Consider the following 25,213-nt stretch of genomic DNA (forward strand, 5'->3'; position numbering starts at 1 on the left):
TGTGGCCTCCCCTTCCCAGTCCTAGGCCATCCACACCAGGTGGAATAGTAGTCAGAATGTCTTCATGGGAGTCTCTAACCTCTTATCTTTTCTCTGAACTCTGAACATCCACCCTCCCAATGTTGAAAGCCCATGTCTGACCGAGCTGATGCTATTCCTCCCTTCTTTCCCAAAGCGTAAGCTGCTATTTTCTGCAGAGTTGTTCTTCTTACCTAATTTGTCCCAACTGATCAAAATTCAGAGCAGAAGAGTGTGTCTCCTTATCAGGTTTTCATCCACTTGGGAGGTGAAGTGGTCGTTAGCCCCATGAAGACTTTATTGCATATGCTGTTCTTAGCTGACCTTCTCCCTGTCTTGCCAGATAGTAAAGTGCTGTGAGTCCCACATTCTGCTAGTTGCTTTGGGTTTTGTTTGTTTGTTCCTTGTTAACCACAAGTGAACTTTCAGTCTGGGAATAGTTCCCAAGTTTCTGGAAATAGTCGGTAAGTGTCTCCCTATCTCTCTGTTGTTGCTGTAGATCAATTTTGAGGAGAAATTTAATGTCAGAACCTCTTTGATTTCCCCTTCTCACTTGCCCCTCCTGCCCCATGTTCAGTGACTGACTATTCTCGCTTTAAAATATCTCTTACAACCTACTTTCATAACAATTTTTTTACCTACAATAAATAAAGCAGGTTCAGGCTTTTGAATTTCTTAAGCAACATGGTGGCAACAACTCCCAAACCAGACCAGCCTCCATGCAGATTTCCTCGCCGGCATCCACCCCACCCTGAACGATTAACCTAAATCAGTCACACTCATTCCATTCCCCTTTCAGGGGCTGGTTTAGGAATGGGCTTGTGGCCACATTCTTTTCAAAGAAGTGTGGGGAGAAAAGGTCTACTATGGACCTTTTGGCAAACGTGTCTTTGCTCTCAGAATGCTGAAGAGTCCACTTCTTCGCCTCTTTGGGATGTGCGGCTTCCGGGTGTGATAGCAGAGCCTCCAGCACCGTGCCTTGTGTGGGGCATACGGAGCCTCCCCTTCTGCTCATTTCTAGTTATATGCAGCCTCAGCCGTCCATTTTTCAATACGAAGCATCTCCACAGATATACCGGCCTCTCTGCCTAGAAGCTTCCTACTTCCCATCTTACTCATGCTAGACCAACCGCCCTGAAACACAAAACACTTTTATGATTCATTCCTGTCTTCAAGTTACCTTCTGTGAAGGGAATTGAGAGTTAGAGGCCAGAGTCCAAGATTATAAGAATTTGTACATTTCTGTAACTTTGTTACTTCCCCATGTTTGTTATTTTCTTATACGATTCACACTTGGTCTTTTCCATTCATTCAACAAACATTTATTGACCAGGTGCTATGCTATGCCCTGGAGGTAAAAGATAAATCCATAAAAATGAGTAAGAATCAGTTTCTGCCATCAGAGAACTTACACTTTAGTGAAGGAATATGGCAGGCGCTAATGCTGCCCCCTCAGCAGATCCCCCATGTTCTTCCTTCTTAACAGAACCCCTCGTTTTGTTCAGACAGTACTGTGTTTGGCTTGAGAGGATGATTTGTAATTTGTCTAGGAGTTATCATATGAATGAGACTTCAAGGGAAATCTACTGGGGACTTAGGGAAGAATTCTCCTGATAAGAGGCCTGAGCCAACCACCTACTTCCTTACTTCTTGGTGCCCCGTTCTCCAAGACCATGATGTATAAAGCAGTAGTGGCCATCTTGAAATTGAAGGAAAGGCCAATTGAATCAGAGAGATGCTCACAAAATCCCATAAAATCATTAAACTGCTGATCCAGCTTTGGAACTGTGTGCATCTAGATGTAATTCTCTGAAAGGTAATCAAGTGCCTTTCTTATTCAAGCCATTATTAGTTGGGTTTTCTCACTAAAATGAGGAAGAAAACCACACAAAGAAGTATTTGAAATATAATAAATGTGATTATTGAGTTATGCATAAGAAGGCAATGTACATAGAAGGATTCAGAGATAAATAACTTTGTTCCTGATTCTAGGAACTTCGGTCCAGGAGGAAGCAGACGCATCAGTGCATATTTGCAAGGTATGTGATAAATACATGATAGAAATCTTTGCAGAGAAATATGAACCAAAGGGGAAACTCTGACTTTAGTGTCTGTAATGTTTGCTCACGATGAGAGTAAGTTTATGCATTTTTGGCAGGAGCCCCACAGGTGTGACATCATGTCCTTCTTAGAGCACCAGTAGGTACATGATATCAATGTGTCCCACTACTGGCAATATTAAATTGGATTGCAAGGTTCAGAAGGTGTTCGCCAGGTTCATTTCTTCAAATTTACTGTTTCCCCTTGTCATTAATAAGTATTTTGTGAGAAGATGTTTTGAGACAATGTAGATATACCATTTCTTGGATTATTGGTTTTTTGGGTGTTGAGTTTGATAAGCTCTTTATAGATCTTGGCCTCGCCAACACTTGTTTACTGTCTTGTTAATGTCTGCCATTCTAACCGGTGTAAGGTGGTATCTCATTGTATAGATAAAACATTTTCTTGTCAAACTTTCACCCACTAGTTTTAACATCTATTGATGATTCTTGCTGAATCGATTATTACAAGGATATTTGTGAAATGATTTTTAAAACTCTTTTATTTCTTCTCTACTTATTTTGTGGCAATATATTATAGGGAATAGCTTTTTCTGCTCCTTCACTTATTCATTCATTCATTCATTCATTCATTCATGTCAGTATGAACTTACGGATTCCTACTTTATTCAATAGATAATCTGTAAATATCATTTATTTTGATGCCCACATTATCCCAGATTTGGCAGTGGGAACCCCTTCAAACTTCCTTCTCTGCCCTTATTCTTGGAGAATTTCCTTAATTTGTTGTATAAGAAGATATTGCAGATTCATCTTGAACTTTTCCTGTGCTAGCTATGAAATCAGATGTATCTCCAAGTGACTCTGTTTTCTTTTAGTGGAGAATGGTTTGAAATTCAGAAACTAAATCTGGGCATAGTGGTGTTCATTGCTCCTGGAGTGCCATGGCTTCTGGGTCTTCTCAGTGGACATAAAAAAAAATATATATATATATATATACACACACACACACACACACACACACACATCTATACATACATCTGTATCTACATAGATGTAGATATAACATCTATGTGTATATACCTATAAAGATATATAAGTAAAATACATATCTGTAATATGTAGATATAAAATAAACCATGAGGTCATACTGATAACTCCAATTTTAATCCAACACAACCTTCTCTGACAATGAGAAATCTGGCCTCATTATCCTCAATGTATTTACTTATTTAATTCTATAATACGCTGAAAGCAGTTTTATAATTACTGACCCATACGACTGTAACAAACTGTGGCAAATTCAACTAACTTGAGTTCATATTTATTTATAGTTCTTGTTATATTTAGTCTGAGGGTATAGTATACTGTGTTCAAAAATTACTTGGGTTGGTTTTTCCCCCTCCTTTGGTGAGATTATGTCATTGATTTGAAATATAGTTAAGTTTATTTGTTTGGGTTTTTTTTGCATTCCATTTTAGGTTTTGTTTTCCCCATTTATAAAAACTTCATTATTGCATAATTGTTTTGAGTATATAAACATAATTCCAAAAGTCAAAGCTATATAAAAATACTGAGAGTGTCACTCCCCCACCTCTTGTTTCTTCTACCTTCTTCACATCTATCTCTTGTATCTCTGAGTATCCTTTGTTTTTCAAGGAGAGACATGTGTATTTTCTTTTCTCCACTTTTATAGAAAAGGCAGCACCGTGTAGATATCTTTCTGTACTTCGCTTTTTTCAGTTAAAAATGGTTCACAAATATTACCCTCAATTATTTTTATGGCTGCGTAGTACTCCATTATGTGGCTACAACATAGTTGATTTAATGACTTGGCTACATTTCCAATATTTATGGTCACAAACAATGCTGCATTGAGTAACCTTTTGTATATATATTTCCATGTTTCAGGCGGTGTATCTTCAAAGTAAGTTCCTGGATATGGGATGGCTGAGTCAAAAGGTAAACATATATGTTGTTAAATACTGTAACATTCTCCTCCTAAAGGTTGTACAATTTTTACTCCCATCAGCAAGGTATTGAGGATTCCTATTTCCCCAAAGCCTTACCCACAAAATGTAGTGTCAAACTTTAAAATTTTTGCCAATCACAGAGTTGAGAAATAGTACCGCAGAGTTGTTTAAAATTCTATTTCTCTTCTTATGTTCAAATGGTGTTCAGATAGGTGTATGTGTGTATTCTGTTTGTCTTTTGCTTGTTTTTGTTGTTGTTTTGTTTTAATCAGGCCTACCAGGTCTCTTTCTGTGATTTTTAAATAAATTCTTTAGTTGCAAATAGCTTCCAATTTGTCTTTGTCAACTTTGTTTAAGTGGGGTTTTTGTTTTTGTTTTGTTTTGGCCTGCAATATTTTTTCTTGTAAATTTTTATATCTTTTATTGCCTCTAAATTTTAAGTCATAGTCAAAAGTCTTTCCTTACACCAAAGTTACAGAGAATTCACCCACGTATTCTTCTCCCATCTGTGTGGTTTCATTTTTTTTCATTTTTGTCTCTGATTCATTGATGTTTATTCATATTTATGACATGAGATATGAGTCTAGTTTAATCCTTTTCCAAATGGCTATCCAGTTTATCTCAGCAGCTTCATTAAAACACTCATCTTTGTTTTAGTAATTTAAAATACTACCTTTTTCATACACTAATTTTCCATGGGTACTTGTGTCTAGTTTGTTTGGGTTTTTTTCCTATTCTATTCTTGTTTGCCTGTCTTTTTGCACAACAGTACTGTACCGTTTCAATTATAGAAGCTTTATAATAGTTTTAATATCATTAATCCTCTTGTAACTCTTCTTGTTTTGTTTTTCTAATTTTACCATCAACTTATATAGCTCCATTGTGAAAAACCTTTCTGGTATTTGTATTAGGTATTTGTATTTATAAAATAACTTGGGGGAACCTGGCCATTTTTGGATGCTGAATTGTTCTATCCAAGAACAAGAGATGGAAGTAATTCTTGATTTGAGTCTTAGAAGTTGGACTGGTAATAGATGGGTAAAAAGGAAGGAATATCACCCAGACAAGAAACAGCATGGTACCTGCATGACAAGGGTAAGGGGTGGAAGTTAGGGGATAGCACTTATAAACTGAGGGGAGTGGTGTAGAGACTAGGGACTCATTCACTGACTGCTACCCATAAAACTTATTCATCAGTGGCTAGGAGTTAGTTGAATGTTGTTACCCTGTTCAGTCAGTCATAGGGGAAACCAGATCTCAAATGGCAAGCTAGTGGTGAAAGCCAACAAGGAGGAACCGAGGCTGTAGGACTATGGCCAGAGTAAGGGACCCTGGAGCTGAAAGGCTACAGTCTGATTCACAGGTATACCAGGCTCAAGACGATTGGTCAGCCCCAGTCCCAGCTACTATCCCACATGCCTCATTGTGCCCTGATGGTCAGTCACACAGAACTCTTCACAAGACCTTTGAAGTCCTGTTGCCTGTCTCCATGCCTTTCTGCTAGTTGCCTAGAATGCTCTGACCGCCATGTTTGGTGAATTTTAATGCATCCCCTCAAAACCTGACCTATCATTATGTTTTCTGAGAAGCTTTCCTGTTGGACACGTCTCTTCTCCCTCCAGTGGCACTGATTGCTCCTTTTCTGTGCATACCAGTAACAGTCCTAAAAATGATCATTTTGATGATAGTAAACATTCATTGAGTGTTTCCATGTGGTCAGAATTGTGTTAAATGCTTTATATTCGTTACTTTACGTAAGCCTCATGACAACCCTATGGAATGGATACCACTATTAGCCTCATTTTACAGATAAGAAATGTAAGTAATTTGTCCAGGTCCAATAGCTGGTATGTGGCAGATGTGAAGTTTAAACCCAGCTCTGTCTGATATCAAAGGTGGCCATATTTACTATGCTACAGCATCACTTTTTGCCAGTTATTTGTTTGCAGAATGTTTTCCTATTATAATGTATGTGCTTTGAAGGCAAGGACAAATTCTTGCTTTTCTTAAATTTTCAAAGCCTACCGAAGGACCTGACATCCGTAAGGTTCTCAGCAGTGGTTGTTGAATGAATGAATAAATGAATGACCCAAACACTCAAATATGCCCATTGCCTATAGAATGAAGTCTGTCTTTCAAGATTTCCTACTAATCTTCTATCCTTTATTCCCCTAAATGGATTCTCCTGTATACAGAACATATCTTGCATTATCAGCCTTCTGGTCCCTTATTTACGCTATTCTTTTTGTGATGAATACTACTCTTTCTCGCCTTTCCAATTCAATTTTATTTAAGTAAATGACCTCTCTATCTTTTTAAAAATCAAAATGCCCATATAACTCTGAATTACAAATTTCCACGGATATATTATCATGTATCGTGTATCTTTCGGGTCTGTGCTCACATAGTATGTATTTCAGATTGTCATGCTGTCCCTCATCTTTGAATCCTGCACGGTACTAGGGCAGTGTTGTGCAAGTGAATGGCAATCAATAATGTTTGCTGCATGAATGACAATGACAGGTGGTTGTTAGTCACACGAGTACAGGGCTCTTAGGAAGTCGTCTGTCAGCCCAAACTCTCTACTCAGGTATATTAGGCTCAAAATCCTACTATTAAGCATTTATTCTCTTGGATTCCCCTGAATTTATCTTCTTAGTCTCTTCTTTTTTTCTTAATCATGTTCAGTTAGCCAGCATGTAGTACATCGAAAGTTTTTGTCATAGTGTTCGATGATTCATTAGCTGTGTATAACACCCAGTATTCTCATTCTTAACTCTTTATTATTCTCATTAATCTCATTCAACCCAGGATGATGTCAATGTTTTCCTCTTGATTCTTTGGGAGTTAATGGTAGAACCACATACCCCTCCTATGAAGGACATCAAGGGCTTCAAATCATTGAGCCAATCCCTGAAAGTCATGTCTAGAATCACCAGGCAGAGGACAGACTTCACACAGCTACTCAGACTGTCTTTTCAGCCCCTCTCATAGGGGTGACAGTTTTTTTCCATGGCGGGATGAAGAGATCAACGCTCTACTCTGTCAGTGGCTGCCTGTGGATTTATGAAGTTAGTACAGCAACCCGCCATTTGTGTCTTGTTCCCCTTGCTCCCCTCCCAATGGTTATTTATCCAAAACCATTCTCCTTTGTCCTGTTTAGGACTAGACTGGCCAATAAGTGTCTTAAACACAAACCAATTATTATCGGCTGTGGGGGTTAAAGAGTCAATTTAGGCGCAACTTATCAGTTTGCCAGGCAGCTTGGAAACTCCCTTGTGCCTGAGGGTAAACTGTATATGACCCATCTAGATTTTTGTAGGTTGCATCAGAAGTCTCACCTTCAAAGGTCAGGCTTGAACGACTGAAATGTTGTCCATTCCAGGATCTGAAGTCACTATCCTATCCCGGGAGATGTTTATCTCCTTCAGAAACCCAGACGCAGTACCAAATGTCCCTTTCTTAGGAGATGAATATTCCCTTCCTCGCATTATTTTCTCTTTCAACTTAACTCATCAATTTTTAATCAGTTATCTTTCCATTCAAGTGCATGTGTTGTATGTCAACTCTCTCCCCTTTGGAGATCCAGGGAAGGGCTTACTCCTCATTCCCCTCCAGCTCATTCCTGTCTCACCAGAGCTGACCTGACCCTAAGTCTCTGCAGACGCTGCGGCTGTCAGGAGCAAAGAACACACAGGGTGCTGCAGGGTACTGGCCCTGCAAAACACAGTCCCTGCATGCCGGCGAGCTGAGAATCTAGATGCCGCTGAGTTCTATTTACGATACATTTTATAAGGAAACAGGACTCCTGCCTGAGGCCAGAGGGGAACACAGAGTCCAAATACTCTACTGACTCTGCAGAGAGGTTTCCCTCTCCTCTAGAGGTTGGGCTCTCCGGCCCGAACTCTCACTGGGTCTCGTGAGACTCACCTCACCAGTCACAGCTCTCAGGGTTGCTTCTCAGCCAGGCAGGCCCAGAGGTCCCCAGCCGTACCCTGTGGTCAAGCAGAGTAGCTGGGCCAAAATGATTTTCAGTCCAGTCTCCCCTCTTACCAAATTTTCCAGCTGGATGGACAACAAGCCCTCTGGGGTTAGCAATGTAACCCCAGGTTCCAGAGTGAGTCAGTGGTTCAGCTCTGTTAGGGAATGCGGGCCCGCTCAGGCTTCCAGGACCCAGCAGACCACATACTCCCTCTTCTGCAACAGGATCGGCCTGTCTGCAGAGAAATGGAATTAAGCTATTAGCAAGTGGTTTCTGACTCTTGCAGAAACACAGGCAAGAATAGCCACTTCTACATGTTTTAAGAGAGCTGTTTGTTTTGGCAACACTTCACTATATTACACATTCCTGTCACTTAATTGTCCTTGCAAAGATAAACAAAGACCTTCTGAAGCAGAGCTGGGAGCTGTATGACAGCCAACCAAATGTTTGCTGAATTGAGGAGGAAAAGGGGGTTAGCTGTATGTGTTCAGCTGTGCTCTGAAATGACACCATCTCGTCTCCACGGAGATCCGTTTCCTGGGCCTCCGCACCTCTCTCCTACCAGTAGCCTTCAGTTCCAAAAGAAAGTTTAAAAATATGCCCCAGGTCTTTATCTCTTCATGATCAAACTGCTTCCCCTGACCTTGGGTGTTGTTTGGTGAGTTCAAAGCTCACACATGAATGTTTTCAAGTTCTTTGCTCTTTAGTGCATCAGTATAACGATGTTAGTGCGGATGGTGACCACACACCTGCAGATATCTTAGCAGACGTCGATAAGCAGCCCTCAGGAGCTGTGAGCTGTGCACGTGAACCTAAACATGGGTGTCTCCCGGTAAAGGCAAGGAGAAAGGAAAACACAGCTGTTTATGTCCACGTGTCTTCACCTTCTATGTGTGGTTTCCGGCTGGAGAGCCAGGGCAGATACACGCATGCTGGGGGTCAGTGCTGGGGGTCAGTGCCTGCCTGCGGTGAGTTAGTGAGCTCCAGGGTGGACAGGTCCTGCCAATGTGTGCCTAGAGATGCCTAAAACCTTTATTTATTTATTTAAAACATTTTATCTATTAATTTAACAGAAAGAGAGTGAGAGAGTGTAAGCAGGGGGAGAAGCAGAGGGAGAGGGAGAAGCAGGCTCCCTGCTGAGCAGAGAGCCAGATGCGGGGCCTGATCCTAGGACCCCAAGATCGTGACCTGAGCAAAGGCAGATGCTTAACCGACTGAGCCACGCAGGTGCCCCCAGCTAAGACCTTTTAAGTGGAAGCAAAAGAAGCATCCAGTGGCTTTCCCGAGTCTTTGGGAATATTAAAAATTAGAAGTCAATTCCTGAAGGTCACATTTAGGGGTTGAATGAGAGTAAGAGTGGCGTTCATTTTGGTCGCACCTTCTAGTTCTGCACACGTGTTCATGATTATTATGGCCCATGTGTTCTATCAAGGAACTCATGAACTGTGCAGAAACTACTTGATGAAAAGGCACACGTGAGAAGTGGAAGTGAGAACCAGGATGCCCATCTCCAGCCCTCAGCGGCTGATTCTTCTACGAAGAATGTTGTCAGAAGAGAAGGCAAGGAAACTGGCTATGTTGAAATTATGCTTTATCTTTTCAGTTACTAGAGCACTGTCAAGCACCTGGTACAGAAGAAATGACATTTTGTTGGGCTTATCAGTTAATTGAAGGAAATAAGAGGGTCTTAAGAGGCAAAGGACATGAGAGAGGAACTAATCGCCTTTGTACATGCTGTTCCTTTTGTCTGGAGTGCCACTCTGCCTGATTCATTCTCCCCTCCTGTCACCTCCATCAAGAAGCCAGCCTTGGTCTTCTCAAGTCCATACATACCCCTCTTGTGTAATCTAGTTTTTCTTGCTTTCATAATATATACTTTACTGTATTTTGTTTGAAATTGCTTTGCCCAGCACTGCCCACCATTGCTCCAAGCTCTTTCAGAATAAAGACACTGTTTATTGTACACGTCTATTCCTATGGCCTCGCACACAGTAGGCCTATATTCAATATGTGTTAACATGAAAGACTAAGATTCTTTTTTCTCCATGAAAGAAGGCAACAGGTGAGAGGTTGAAACAGTGCAGCTGAGAGAAGGAGTGTAGCTGAAACAAATTACCACAGACCGGGAGGCTCAAAACCACAGAAGTTTCTTCTCTCACTCGCTGTTCTGGAGACCAGAAGTCTGAGGTCAGGATCACTAGGTAGAATTCAAGGGGTGTCTGCAGGGCTGTAATTCTTTTGGAAGCTGTAGGGGAGAATCCCTTGCTAGCTTTTCCCAGGGTCTGGTGTCTACCCCATTCCTTGACATGGCTACAACCCTCCACTCTTCACGGCCAGTATCTCCCAACCCGTCTCTGCTCTGCCTTCCTGCTGCTTTCTCCTCCCTGGGTGGGTCAAATCTGCCTCTGCTTCTCATGTAAGGATACGTGTGATTATATGCAGGGCCCACTCAAATGAACCAAGATAATCTCATCCGAAGATTCTCACTTTAGTCATAGCTGCAGAATCTTTGCCATAGAAAACATTTACAGGTTGCAGGGATTAAGAAATGGATATCTGTGAGTGGGGTGTTTTTTAGTCTACTACAGGAAGCTTAGAAAGAAAATTGTTTTCATGATGATAAAGGAACTAGCAAGAAATAATTTAATGAAGATTAATATAACTGATGGAATGAGCAAAATCTTTAAAATGAGGAAGTTGGTAAAGAAGAAATAAAAGAGAAGTTATTATTAAAAAAAAAAAAAAGAAAAAAAAAGGAACCAAGATATTTAATTGGCGGTCTAGAAAGACAGATTCCATAGCCCAATTGTTAAGAGCACAGATACTGGGACTCACCTGCCTGGTTAGAATCTGGCTCCACCATTTACTGCTGTGCGATCTGGGGTAAGTTCAACTTCTCTGTGCCTTCATGTCCTCATCTATAAAATAGGAATAAAATTGTACCTACTTCTTATGGTTGTTGTAAACGATTAAAAGACTGGATATATTTAGAGCATTTGGAGGTGTTTGCTACTATCTGTTTAAGGAAATGAGAAATCTACAAGAAGAAGTATGAATTTAGGATAAAATAGAAAGGAGAAATGTGTGGAAGACACATTGATAAGAAAAGAGAACTTTAAAATGATTGACCAAGAGAAAGAGTAAAAAAAAAAAAAAAAGCTTCACAAATGATGTAAGATGAAAGATATTTTTTAAAAGCAAATTAAAAACACTTGCAGCCACAAGTTTGAAGGGAAAATAGGGTAAATATGTTGCATATCAGAAGAAAGGCCAAGACTATAATTGAGGACATCAGGGAAATTGCATAAAGCAGAAAAAAATGTTCCAAGGCTAACAGCTCTTCCTTCCTTTATATATTTATGTGGTTGGTAGTGTGTTTCTCAGATCTTCTATGTCTATTCTGATTTTTTTGCCTTGTTATTCTATTAATTGCTGATGGAAGACTGCTAAAATCTCTGTGGAATCGTCACTTTTTCTCTTTATTTTTTTAAGATTTTATTTATTTATTTGAGAGAGAAATAAATAAACTTATTTATTTATTTATTGAGAGAGCATGAGTGGGGTGAGGGGCAAAGAGAGAAGCAGATTCTCTGCTGAGCAGGGAGCCTGATGTGGGGCTCGATTCCCGGACTCCTGGATCATGACCTGAGCTGAGGCAGACGCTTACCCAACTGAGCCACTGAGGTGCCTCTCAATTTTTCTCTTTGATGCTGTTTTTACCTCATGTATTTTGAAACACTTTTGTTAGTTGTATACACAGTTATGATTGTTATGCCTTCCTCAGCGAACCGAAACTTTTATTATAATGAAATATTCCCCTTTATCTCTGATAACACTTTTGTCTTGTGTATTAGTTTCCTAGGATTGCCATTAAAGAAGTACCGCAAACTTGGTGGTTTGAAACAATAAAAATTTATTCTCCCTTAGTTCTGGAGGCTAGAAGTCCAAACCCCCAGTGTTGGCAGGGCCATTCTTCCTCTGAAGGCTCCAGGCAAGAATCCTTCTTTTTGTCTTCCAGCTTCTGTGTGTTGCCTGCAATACTTGGCGTATCCTTAGCCTGTGGATGTATCAACCCAACGTCTGCCTCTGTCATCACTTGCCTCCCTCTCTCCATGTGTCTCTGTGTCGAAGTGTCTCTCTTTTTATAAGGGCATTGGTTTTTGGATTAGAGTCCATCCTAATGCACTATAACCTCATCTCAACTTGATTACATCAGCAAAGCCCCTATTTCCAAATAAGGTCACATTCACAGGTGCCACGGGTTAGGACTTCAACATCTTTTTGGAAAACACAATTCAACCCACAACATCTTGAGATCTATTTTGTTTGATCTTCATATAGCCTCTGCAGCCTTCTTATAACCTCTATTTGCATTGTATATATCGGTATTTTTCCATCACTTTTTTGAGCCTAGTTGTGTCTTCAGATTTAAAGTGTCTCACTTATAAATAGTAGTTTTTAAAATCCATTCTGAAAATCTCTGAAGATTGAATTGTTTAATCCATTAATATTTAGTGTACTTATTTGTTTGGGTAGGCCTACCATTTTATTTTTTGTTTTTTACCTGTCTCCTCTATTTTTTAGACAGATTTTTCATTCATTGTCTTAGAAATTATTTGAATATTTTAAATTCCATTTAAATTTTCTTATTGACCCTTACCTATGCTTTTTTGCATTTTTTTCCTTGGTGGTTGACTAATAATTACAGTATATATCCCTAACTTTTAACAGTTAACATGGTAATAATTTGTGTTAAGTGTGGAAAACCTCTGAATACATAGAACTGTATCCACCCCTACTGTGTCCTTTGTGTTAGAGTTGTTATGTAGATTACGTTTACCTATATTATAAATCCCATAAGACCATGTCATATTTTTTGCTCTAAACAGATTTATTTTAAAAATTAAGAGAAAAAAGGAAAAAAATCTTTTGCCATTTCTTAGGTGTGTGTGTGTGTGTGTGTGTGTGTGTGTGTGTGCATTTGAAACCACTTCTAATGCTCTTCATTCTTTTCTGATGACCCAATTTTCCATCTAGAATCTTTTCCCTTTGGCCTAAGGAACTTCCCTTAGCATTTCTTATAGTGCAGATCTGCTGGCAACAAAGTGTCTTAGTTCTCTTTTATCTAAAGTTGTTTTTTTTTTTTTTTCTGCTTTCATCTTTGAAGGATATTTTTGCTGGATAAGGTATTCTGGGTTGATAGTCCCCTCCCCCCTAGCACTTTAAAGATATTATTTCATCCTCTTCTAGCCTCCATAGTTTCTGATGAGAATTCATTTCTTAATTGGATTTAGTTTGAAATGTGTATGTATGTATGTAATGTCTTTTTTTCTGCTTTTAAGCTTTGTTCTTTATCTTTTGCTCAACAATTCAACTATCATGTTTTTCGATGTTAGTCTTCATATCTATTCTAATTGGTGTTGACAAAGCATCTTGAGTCTGTAAATTTCTGGTTTTTCAACAAATTTGGAAAACTTTTGTCCGTGATTCCTTCAAATACTTTTCTGCCCTATGCTTTCTCTTTTCTTCTTCTGAGACTACCCGTGTGTTGAACCATTTGATATTATCTGAGAGGTCCCTTGTTCATTTTTTTCCAATCTTTTTTCTCTTTGTTAGTCTATTTAGATAATTTCATTTTCAAGCTTACATCTCCATTTTGTTATTGAGTTTATCTGGTAATTTTCAAATTTCAGATATTGTTTTTTTTTTAGTTCTAGAATTTCCACTTGGTGCTTTTATTGTTTAAAAATCTCTGCTAGGGGCGCCTGGGTGGCGCAGTCATTAAGCATCTGCCTTCGGCTCAGGGCGTGATCCCGGTGCTCTGGGATGGAGCCCCACATCGGGCTCCTCCACTAGGAGCCTGCTTCTTCCTCTCCCACTCCCCCTGCTTGTGTTCCCTCTCTCGCTGGCTGTCTCTATCTCTGTCAAATAAATAAATAAAATCTTTAATAAATAAATAAATAAAAATCTCTGCTAAATTTCTCTATGTTTTCATTCATTAGGGGCATACTCTGCTTTACTTTATCAAGGATAATTAAAATAGCTGCTTGTCTGTTAGTTTCAACATCTGGTTCACTTGGGGTCAGATGTGGTTCATTTTCTTTTCTCTTGAGAATGTGCTACATTTTCTTGATTCTTCATATGTCAAGTTATTTTGGAGAGTATCTTGTATATTATGAATATGAAATTATGAAGATTTGGGTTTCTGTTATTTTTTCTAATGTGTGTTGTTTTCTTTGCTTTAGCAGGCAGTTTTCTTGGCCAGGCTTGAACTGCACTCTTTTTCTTTAGACAGCAGCTCTGTTCTTGGTTTAAATCATTTGCTTCAGCTGAGCTGCTTTATTTTGCCCCGTGTATACATGGTTCAGAAGTCAGTAGGAGATGTGAGTAGATAAAATTTAGGGAACCTTTCTCTGTGTCCTTTCTTTTCCCTTCCAGGATTCCTCCATTCACTTCAATAACAGTTCCCCAGGTTCACTTTTCTGATTCCTCTAACCAGAAAGATTATGGGTTTTGCTATAAGTGCCCTCACCACTAGACTGCCAAATGCCAAATGGACCACATTCATCCCGGACTGAAAGCAGCAGAACTGGGGAACCCAACTCATAGCACTCCTCTCCTCCAAGCATCTACTCCCCACACACTGTCTTTCTGCTTCTGTTCACTTTCCAGTGACCTCAGCTACTTGCCTTTGTATTTTATCCAGGTTTTAGCTGTGTTTTCAGAGGGGAAAGAGCACCCTCTGGTAAGGACTTAGTCGATCATTACCAGAAGTTAGAAACCCACTTGACCTACAGTATTGTTTCTGACAGTAAAGAGCTGGGAACAACTTGAATGTCCACCAGCCAAAGACAGTGGTACATCATCTTCTGGAATACTATGTAGCCGTTAAAAAGAATGAGATCAATCTTACTACTAAAAAGGATGGATCTCCAGGACATACTCCCAAGTGAAGAGCAAGTTTCAGGACGGTATGTATAGTCCGTGTAGAGGGTGCTGTGCTGTGCCTCCCAGGTGCTCCTTTGAGGATCAATGTGCTCATTTCCCCAGCTGCCAGGAGCACTGGCTGCTGAGGGATCACAGTGGAGTCTCTCCTTAGGAATTACCCTCGGCTCAAGGGAGTCATACTTTCTGAAGTACATGCCCTCCTCAGGGACAGCTCTCATCCAATAACTGGTTAACATGAGGGGACACATCGCCTCCATGGGGGTCAACTCCAAAGACCTCTCCCGGTTTCAGAGTGCCTGTGAGATTGGCTGAGACATCAGTTATGTCTGTACCACAGTTCAGCTTGTCCTTCTGCCCACCTCTGCACCCTCCCTCCCTATAGGTGTTGTTCCAGTGATTCATTCCCCCATTAACTCTTCTGCGTGTGAATCTCCATCTCAGAATTTATTTTCTGGGGAACCTAGGGCAATGCAATACCTCTCGGGTAAACAAGCACAAACAGCACATATTTCTGTAAGTTTATATATGTATGTAAAGTCAGGGGAAAAATATGGAAGAGTGTAGGTGAAATCGACAATAGTAGTTACCTTCAGGGAGGATCTAAGGTGAGGGGAGGACATTCAAGAGACACTTAAATTATGTGTGTTGTTTGAATTTGTTACAACTCATATATATATGAAATTTTGTGGCATTTTTGTGGAATTAAAAACAAATACAATTATGAAAACCAAAAGGTAACTCTTCATTTATGCCATTATCCCAGATCCTTCCAAACCTGAGCTCTAGGACCATATACCCAACTGTCGATCATACACTTCTACTTGGATATCCCTTAGAACCTTCACATTCATGTCCCCAAAACAAACTTACCATCTCCTCTTTCCAGTTTTTCCCCCCCTCTATTTTCTGTCTCGGTGAATGAGAGCATCACTAATCACACCTAATCACACAAGCAAGGAGTATGGAAGTCATTTTTGTCTTTTCTTTCTACCTCACCGCTTCACTTCCGATCTGCGTTCGTGTCCTGTTGATTCCATCTCCTTACTATTTCTTGGACCCCTTCAATTCTTTTCATCCATTAGTTCAGGTTATCATCCACTTTTGCCTGGAGTCTTCTTTCAGAATCCTGACTTTCCTCCTTGGCTCCCGTCTTGCTTCTTTTTGATCCATTCTCCACGTTCCAACAAGGGCAATATTTCTAAAGCATCAAGCTGTTCCATTTGTACAGAGTAGAGTAGTCTGCATGAAACCATTTATATTCTTCCAGTTGCCAACCAACCCATTTTATGATCATTTCCATGTTGGGTCTAAGAGGCAGCTGGTAGCCTGGAAAGAAGAATGAAATGCCCCATCTTGGCCTGGGAGATACAGAGAGCACCCTTTGGGCTAACTGGTCATTTCCAGTAACAACCATTCTTTGAGATTCCACTGAACCCTGTAGATTATACCGTGTCCATGGATTAACTACAGGGGGTTTCAAAAAAGAGTAGTGATGATGAGAGGAATGGAAGAAAGATGCATGGAGAAAAGGTAAGGGGAGACATATGTGTACGTATCATTTTGGCAACCTGACAATGAGCTGGGTCATGTCCTTAAATGGAGGCAGAAGCTGAGAACTCCGTCTTAGAGAGAGGGTGGGGAGGGTGATGCTGAACTGTGTGGGTCAGTTCCCACCACCGTCGCCCCAGGGTTTGGGATTCTTTAATGCTGTTGAAAAAGCAAATTTGGTTTTTTTGAATGGCAGAATTGTAGATAGATCTTAAAAAAATTTTTAAATTTCCATTAAAATCATCATGTTATTTTTGATATATTAAAAATAATAATAACACCAAAAGTTTAAAATGGCAGGTGCTAAAGGGAGACTGAGGCTGGAGGAGGAAGAGGAGACTTGCTTCTTCCTGTTTGCTTCCTGCTCATACCATCTTGCAGGGCTGTTTCTCCCAGGCAGCAGCGGCTGTCCTTGCCCAGGGTAATGGTAGTAGCTAGCTGCAGGTTTTCTAGCATTCTCACAACCAGCCTCGCCATCCTCCTCGGAGGCATCAGCCCCAGGAGGCCAGAGAGCACTCTCTAGAGCCCAGTCCTTGGCCTCCAGAGCCTCTCCTGGAGCTCACACTCTAGTGGTCTTCTCAGAAGGTTGTGTCCAGCTGAGTGGGGTGCTTCCTCCAAGCCTCTAGGTCTTGAGAATTCCCATCCCTTCCCTTGTTTCCCAACCCTAGGGCAGTAACTATTTCCTGAAGTTGCTACTTGCATGATACTTCCATGATCCCTTTGGTTCTCTTTGCTTGTCAGTGACCTGGTTAATAATTCTTTGTTCCCTATTACAATAAATAGTGTGGTTTCTGTCTTCGTCATGACCGCTTTTTACTCCAGGTGAAAATTCTAGAAGAACTAGAAAACCCCTTCAGTTTTCACTTATATTAGGGCTACACCTGGTTGGAAAAGAAGCCTGGGAGAAGACAGGCACTTTAAGGGCAGAGCAGGGTAGTGGGAGGCCCTGGGCATCAGATAGCAGGATGCAGGTGTGTTGGGCACTGCCTCCTCACCACAAACCTGACTGAAGAACTTGAGTGAAGGAAGTATCTTCTGTTCACAACTTTACTAAGAAAAAAGACTGGAAAAGGGGTCTGAGGATAGGGAGAAGAGTGACATGCACAATCAGAGTTGAACTGGATGTTTCATTCAGTTCGTTCCATGATAAGAATGCTACTCCTGGCAGGCTGTGCTCAACTGGCTGTACCCTTCCTCCTGACATAAATCTTCATTGCTTTCCCAGGAGAAACATCGCCATTTTGCCAAATGGCAGCTTTCATAATGAAAGTTTCAATGATTTATTTATCTTCCCAAGATTATCTAAACATACGAAACTTAATTGGACTTGTCTAAACACTGTCAGTCACCCATAGCCTCGAAGACCTCCGTACTCCGTATTCAGAGTGTAACTAAAATTCATGACAGGATAAAGATGCCAAAACCCTGATCTCTGGTAGAGGCAGAAGGAAAAGTTGTGTAAAATGTTTGCAGGCACTTTGTAGCTGTGCTGCATTATATTTCAGTTTTAAGGGAGGAGGTGAGAGTGAACCTACAGGGCAGAAGGACATGGTAGAGAAGTGGCCATCTTCTTGTGAGTCCTTGTGACCCTCTTTAGCCTCCAGGCATCGTCCCCCCAGACTGGGAAAACTTAGCGTACAAAGAAACAGAAAATTTTAGACATTTGGTGCTGAAAATCAATGCTGAACCATTAACTATAGTACTGTATTTGTCTATAACCATTTTCGAATCATATCAAATTAGCTGTTACCTACACAGCCTGGTTAGAATAGTGCTGAATATTTCTCTTGACCTTGAAGCCCCAGGCTATCCCAGAATGTATTTCTTAGTTACTTTTTATGAATTTTATCAGCTCAGTCACTGTGCAAACCTCAATTTTTGCAAATCAAGCTGGACTGTCTTCTTTTTTTTAAAGATTTTATTTTATTTATTTTAGAGAGAGAGAGTGTGTATGCAAGCAGGGGGAGGGGCAGAGGAAGGGGCAGAGGGAGAGAATCTCAAGCAGACTCTGCACTGAGTGTAGAGCCTGACGTGAGGCTCAGCCTCAGGACCCTGTGATCGTGACCTGAGCTGAAACCAAGAGTCGGATGCCTAACCGACTGAGCCACCAAGCTGGCACCCCCAAGCTGGATTGTCTTTAATCAACCTATAGAGTTCACCAAAAGACCGGAAAAGATAGAACCAACATTTTACTTCTGCTCTGCTGTTTTCAGTGATAGAACTAGTTAAGTCAAACTCCATTGGATGTCAGTTTCTTCATCTGTGAAATGGAAACAAGCATGAACACTTGCTTTGTTTTCCTTATTAGGGACGTGACAAGAATGAAATGAAATAGAGTTCTTTAAAAACTGTAAACAACTACATATTTGGGATGTCTCCTCGGGATTACTTAGCAACTTACGAAAGTCTGAAGATTGCTTCTGCTTATGACCTTAGGAAATTCTTCAACCTTGCCAAAATTTAGCCCTAGGAGTAATGAGATTAATTCCTTTTCCTATTTCTCTCAGAAGAAAGCTGTGGAAGAGAGATACTAAATGGGAAAAACCTTGTACATTCTAGAGTTCTTTCTAAAATTCTCACCAATTACAGCAGCTGAAAATTCTTCTGATCTTCGTCAGAAGCAACATCTACACCACACGAGTAAACATAATCCTTTAGCTTTGGGCGGCAACCACTGTCTGCCAAACCTGGTACCTTCTTGGCTCTGTGTGAGTTTTTTGATGCACAGGAGAAGCCAGGCTGCGTCCCTTTGCTGTCCTCGTACAAGTCTATCTGCTGCTTTAACATCTCCATAGCCCCAAACCCTGTGGCATCAGTTGGAGGTGGTTTTCTGCATGCCCGCCCTTCAAACATTCCTTCTCCCCATCTTGATTCTTCATATTCAGCTCTCCTTGCCAGAGTGGGTCAATGCAAACTGACATGTTTTATGACTTAACTGGGTCTTGTTCTTTGAATTTAAGGCAGATGGCACTCTGGAGTCTCTTTGTATGGCGTGTCCAGATCTGAAAGCCTGCAGGGTCACTCTGTGGACGCTCAATTTCATAGTAGTTGTTGATACATGACATCCATCATGTCCTTTAACAAGCATTTCAGACAATTGGACTTGGCTTCCGATGGCCTCAATGGCCAGAACATCATTGGCTAGTGTGTTTTCTGGAAGCAGCACTGACATACAGCTTTTCTAAATGTATCACCAAAGGGCAAGGAAATAGCCAAAAGCTCCAGGAAGATTGCTCAATTTCACTTTCCCAATCTCAAACAAAGACATAATTAGTGAAACCTCATTCAGATCTAAAACCCCAGCGGTAAGAGATAGTGGAAAACGGAGACTTGAACTTTGCAGTCTTGCCAGATAGATTTGTGCTCAGCTCTCTTGACATCTCAGCAGCGTTTGGCACAATTCACTGCCCCTTCTCTCCCCAGGCGCTTTTGCTTTGCTTCTGTGATGCGGAATTCTCCTGGGTTGCCACCTACCTTTCTGGACCCTCTGTTCTCAATCTCTTTTCTGGTTGTTCTTCCTCTGCCCTTTCCTTAAATGATGGTCTTCCTCTTATTTATGAGCCCAGGCCCGCTTTCTTTTCTTTTCTTTTTTTTTTTTTAAGATTTTATTTATTTGACAGAGATAGAGACAGCCAGTGAGAGAGGGAACACAAGCAGGGGGAGTGGGAGAGGAAGAAGCAGGCTCATAGTGGAGGAGCCTGATGTGGGGCTCCATCCCATAACGCCGGGATCACGCCCTGAGCCGAAGGCAGACGCCCAACTGCTGTGCCACCCAGGCGCCCCCGCTTTCTTTTCTTATCCTATATGCTTTTTATTTTTAAAGATAATCTCATTTGCTATCTATCTTGCTAACTATCCATGTCTCCAGGTACTGTCTATTTGCTGTCAACTCCCAAATTTACATTTCCAATACATCTCTCTCTTTTGAGTTTCAAACCTGAATAGCCAACTCCCGACCAAAACTGTGTGTCTCAAAGGTAAAGCAAATTCAACGTGTCTGATAATGAATCCATCCTATTTTCTCTCAAAATGTATCACTTTTCTGTGTTTGTATCATCCAAGGAGTAGTCCAACCAGAACCTTCACGTTTCAGAGGGTTCTGCTTTGTACCTCGTGGCTGGCTTCCCAGAGACAGGAAGCAGAGCCTGCTGGGTCAGTTACGAGCTAGGTCTGTAACTGGTGCCTTATAACTTCTGCTAATTATATTGCTCAAACCAGTCAGAGTTGACCCAGATTCAACACAGTGGAAAAATGGACTACCTCATGATAGGGGTGTGGCAAGTTGAGATTGCAAAAGAGTGTGAGGAATGGGAGGTGTCCCTGTGACTGTCTTTGGGAAGGGCAATCTGCCACACTGCCAAGATTAGAAATAAAACTCAGACTCAACTAACTGCAAACCCAGAGCACCCCACTTTGAAGCTATATGGCTTCATGTGTTCAGAAAAATACTCCTTTCACTTCTGGAAAAGAACTGAAATCAAGGAGTATTGGTTCTTCTCCATCATTAGCTAATTTCTCATTCCCTTCTTCATTCACTATCTTTCAGCGCCTACAATAAGCCCAAGCATTGTTTGAGGGCATACAAGAATGACTAGAACGAGCAAGTCCCCGGTCTTCTGGAGCTGGAGTCCGCTCTCCACTGTTGCACAAGTACATTCATTCTGAATTGATGGAATCAGAATCGGTTGTTTTGAAGGGCAAGGAATAATCCATTTTTGATCCTAAGAGATGTTGAAATGAAGCTCTGCAGGGAAGGAGAGGTCTGCACAGAGTTTAAAATTAAAGCTTGACCCGATCAAAATTTATAGCATCACAAAGTATTTAGATCTCTTGGTGTGCCATGTATACAGGGGAGATTGTACATTTTAAATATTTACAGCTGATAAATATTTTTCATTGTATAACAGTACTTGACACACAGCGGCTTGTAGGGAAAAATGCTTGAATTCGGCATGCAAGTGCATTGATTTTACCTTCTGTCCTAGGGTTAAGCTGTGACACTGGCTAAACGGCCAGCACTTGGCAGGCCAATCGCCAAAACAATCAATTGGATCACTGTGCGATCCAGTTCCCTCATTAAGACAATTGAAACAAGAACGACCAAATCAGATTGACTCTATGGAAATCTAATCAATTGCTCCATAATCAGATATAACAGCTCTCCAATCAAATTAATTTTATTTTATTTAGTTTAGTGAAGCGACATAGGCACAATTTTCATGGGTGCCTGTTCTTTCCTCATACATAGCATGACATAATATTAGCATTTGAAGGGATTCTAGAGACATCTGGTTCTCTACTTCTCCTATGGGAAAAAAGGATAAGCAGCACCCTAAGTCACTAGGTAAATGTGGGGTGTCCCTCCGGAGTGCCAAGTGTATCTTCAAATTGGGAGGGGAATACATTTATATATTTAAACAATATAAATATATCATGGAGTATGTATTAGGATAGATTAGATTATGCTCTGCTAACCAAAAACGTCCAACCTCAGTGATTTAAGACAACAAGCTTATTTCTCATTCATGCAACATGTCCATGAGGGTCAGCTGAGGCCTGTGTTCCACGTTGTTCTCATTTCAGAATCCAGATTGATGGAACAGACTCTCTATAGAACTTTGTCTATTATATTAGTGGAGGAAAAGACAAGGGGTAAATCATAAGCTAGATCATAATATACTCACCTGGACTTGGCACCTGTCATTTCCACTCATACACTTCATTGGCCAAAGAAGGTCATATAGACCCATCTATCTTCAAAGAGCATCAGGGAAGTGCAACTGTACAGTGTGTCCAGAAGAAATAAGAAACACTTGGTGAACAGTGTTACTGTCTACCACAGAATGGTGTGCAAAGCTCATATAAACTTTAGGATGAAACATAAGACTTGAAGAAGTTTCTTGAAACCTATGTACACCCCCTAGAATGATTAAATATGAGAATCTTAGAAAATGATGTATGCTTGTCTGAAATGTCTTATTTTATCTTAAAATATGTGTAAATATATACATTTATATAAATACAATATATATAAAATTTATACACTACATATAAAATATATAAATGTATATTCCTTCCCTTATCTTTTGATGTCAGTGTAAGGGGAGTTTTATGACAGTGGGCTCATTGATTGGATTTTCTTATTGTCTAATATTCCTAAGTGCCTGGTCCTTGTGAGAATCCGAAGCCACTGGCCAAGCAATCTAAGTGAAAAATCTGTCCAGACGTTTTACAATTCTTTCACTGTTGTCTCTTCCACACAGTATTTGGAAGCAATTTGCAAATGCAAGTAACTTGCATTTCTTGAATATTTCCAAAGTTTCTACTTAGCTTTCCAGCATTCACTGTCTATTTTGAAATATTTCAGACACACAGACAAGAATCCATTCTTGCATATTCACCACCTAATCAGTATAGTTTTCACACAGCTCTATTTCTTTTGTAATCATAATCTGCACCTTTAAATAATATTTAATTGAATCATATAAGTACAAAAGGCACACCCAGATTCGGGAATGATACAACTCAAGTGGCAGTAACAGAAATACAAGGGTGTGCGAGAGAGGACACAGGCCCCTAGCCTCCACCATTCCTGTGCTTCAGATAGTACATTTCAGATAACAAATGGAGAGCACCCGCTGGTGAACTAGTCAAGTGGTTGGTTAAAAGAACTTGTATTAAACTTCGGTGGAAAAGTTAAGGAGCACTCTCCAGGACCCTCATATTGCAATTAATGATCCTAAAGCCCAGAATCTGTGAACTACCTAAATTCATTCATTCATTCATTCATTCATTCACTCATTTATTAGTTCATTTATTCACCGGTCCATTCAGAGGCAGTATAAGATAGTGGACAAGAGCACGGGTTCTGGCACCAAATCATGTAGTTTGAATTCCACTCTTGCTATGTGCCCCATGGCCAGTTTCCCTGACTATAAGATGGGAAGATCAGGTCCTACTTCATAGGGTTGTTGAGAAGATTGAATGAAATAACGGGTGTAAGTTATGTAAATGTTAACTTATGATAAACTCCTTCATTTGATGAATCTTTGCTGAGCAAATACCATGTGCCAAATATTGCCTTCGCTGATAGAGAAAGGAAGGAGAACAACAATAAATAACATGATTGCCTCCCTTACGCAGTTTTATAGTCTAATTCGAGAAGCCAGTATTACACGGTAGGCTTCCAAATAATTAGGTACAATTTGCTGACATCCTGTGAAGAAGGAAAGGGTGGTAGGAACGAGCCTTTCCTCCCTATATCCTCAGGAATCAGTAGAGTCTGGCATATAAGACATGCTCAAGAAAATATGTCTGGAATGAATGAATAAATGAATATATGACTTATGCAAAGAATAATACCCATTTTGTGGATTTGTCAGCATTCTGCTTCTTGTTAGAGACTGGGATTCCCGGCAGCGGGAGAGACCAGAGCTGCTTGCTAGGCCGGTCGTTTTCTCCTCCTCTTCCCTCTTTTACCCATTTACTAAAACTGAAGTCCTCTGGTTTCTAGTGTTCCTAGTTCACTAAGAGGCCTTCTGTGGGCAGCTCTTCTAAGATGTGACCTTCGATTGCTAGATTCAGAATTCTGACTTTTTTTTTTTTTAAGATTTTATTTATTTATTCGACAGAGATAGAGACAGCCAGCGAGAGAGGGAACACAAGCAGGGGGAGTGGGAGAGGAAGAAGCAGGCTCATAGCAGAGGAGCCTGATGTGGGGCTCGATCCCAGATCGCCGGGATCACGCCCTGAGCCGAAGGCAGACGCTCAACCGCTGTGCCACCCAGGCGCCCCCAGAATTCTGACTTTTGTGTGGTGATTATCAACACTTCTCTGTCCATTTAGGAAAAATGCCAAGAGAATATCATTATACATTTGAGCCACTATTTTTATATGCTTGGAAGTGAGTTACTTTATTGGTAGAGGTTGAATTTTTTGAACTTTAAGTATCTTTTGACTAGCAAGGAATGTTGCTGTACACTAAGTCAAATGTTTTATTGCTCCCCAAACCTAGCCTAACAGACCCACCACTTAGCAGATCTCTGAGGCCTTCTCTAACCCGAATGACAAACGCATGCAAGAAAACCCGGGCTCTGGAGACCCCCTGGGGGACAGGGGCAGGGATGCACCATCCCGGGGGGGGCTCGGTTTTAGCTGAGGGGTTGCCCCTTGTGAAGATGAAACAGAATGTTTTGAACAGTTTATCTAGAACTTTCTTCAAGGTAAATTTCATGCTTCCCTGACTTCTTAGATAGAAGGTTCTGAAAAGCAGTGTGTCCAATGTAGCAGAACTGATTACACCTATAGAAATCTCCCCCGTGGCAGTTGTAAAGAAGAGAGCGAGCAGCCCTGAACTGTTTCTGTTCGCTCCTATTTCTCTCACCTGTAATAGTTTCTCAGATGTGTCAGTTGGACGTGGCTGACAAGGGCCAAACGTATTTCCACCACTCCATATATAGTTCCCCCACGGTCTGCTGAGTGTGGCAGTTACCCCAAGGTCTGCTCATGGACACCACGGGGCAGAATATTTGCCGTGTTCGGCGCTCGGTTTCCCGTGGGCACCCGCGAAGGTAGGTGTCTGGCACTCCTCAGCTAGTTGGCTGTTGACAATTAACATAGATAATTAAGCCTTCAGAAGCCCATTTTGCTGGTCTTACAGAGTCCTCTCTCATCCTCTCAAAGTC

The 25,213-nt window shown here is 40.8% G+C and overlaps 2 long non-coding RNA genes across 3 annotated transcripts in view; one reads left to right on the forward strand and one right to left on the reverse strand.

Annotated features, from left to right (window-relative positions):
• LOC123785497 (uncharacterized) overlaps positions 1-4,060 on the forward strand; it is a 47,535-nt gene extending 43,475 nt beyond the window's left edge. The window contains exons 5-6 of the long non-coding RNA XR_006777649.2: positions 2,011-2,057; positions 3,990-4,060. This is a non-coding gene — a long non-coding RNA (uncharacterized LOC123785497). The remainder of the gene's footprint in view (positions 1-2,010; positions 2,058-3,989) is intronic.
• LOC123785496 (uncharacterized) overlaps positions 1-25,213 on the reverse strand; it is a 54,752-nt gene that overhangs the window by 3,952 nt on the left and 25,587 nt on the right. Inside the window, exons 3-4 of one of the 2 annotated variants that reach the window (XR_015726875.1) lie at positions 10,869-10,951; positions 213-8,268 (exon numbers count right to left, since the gene is read on the reverse strand). This is a non-coding gene — a long non-coding RNA (uncharacterized LOC123785496). The other variant, XR_015726874.1, reaches the window with a different exon arrangement.

Source organism: Ursus americanus, chromosome 15, assembly GCF_024610735.1.
Source record: "Ursus americanus isolate L20-20 chromosome 15, mUrsAme1.1.p, whole genome shotgun sequence".
In the NCBI taxonomy this organism is placed as follows: Eukaryota; Metazoa; Chordata; class Mammalia; order Carnivora; family Ursidae; genus Ursus; species Ursus americanus.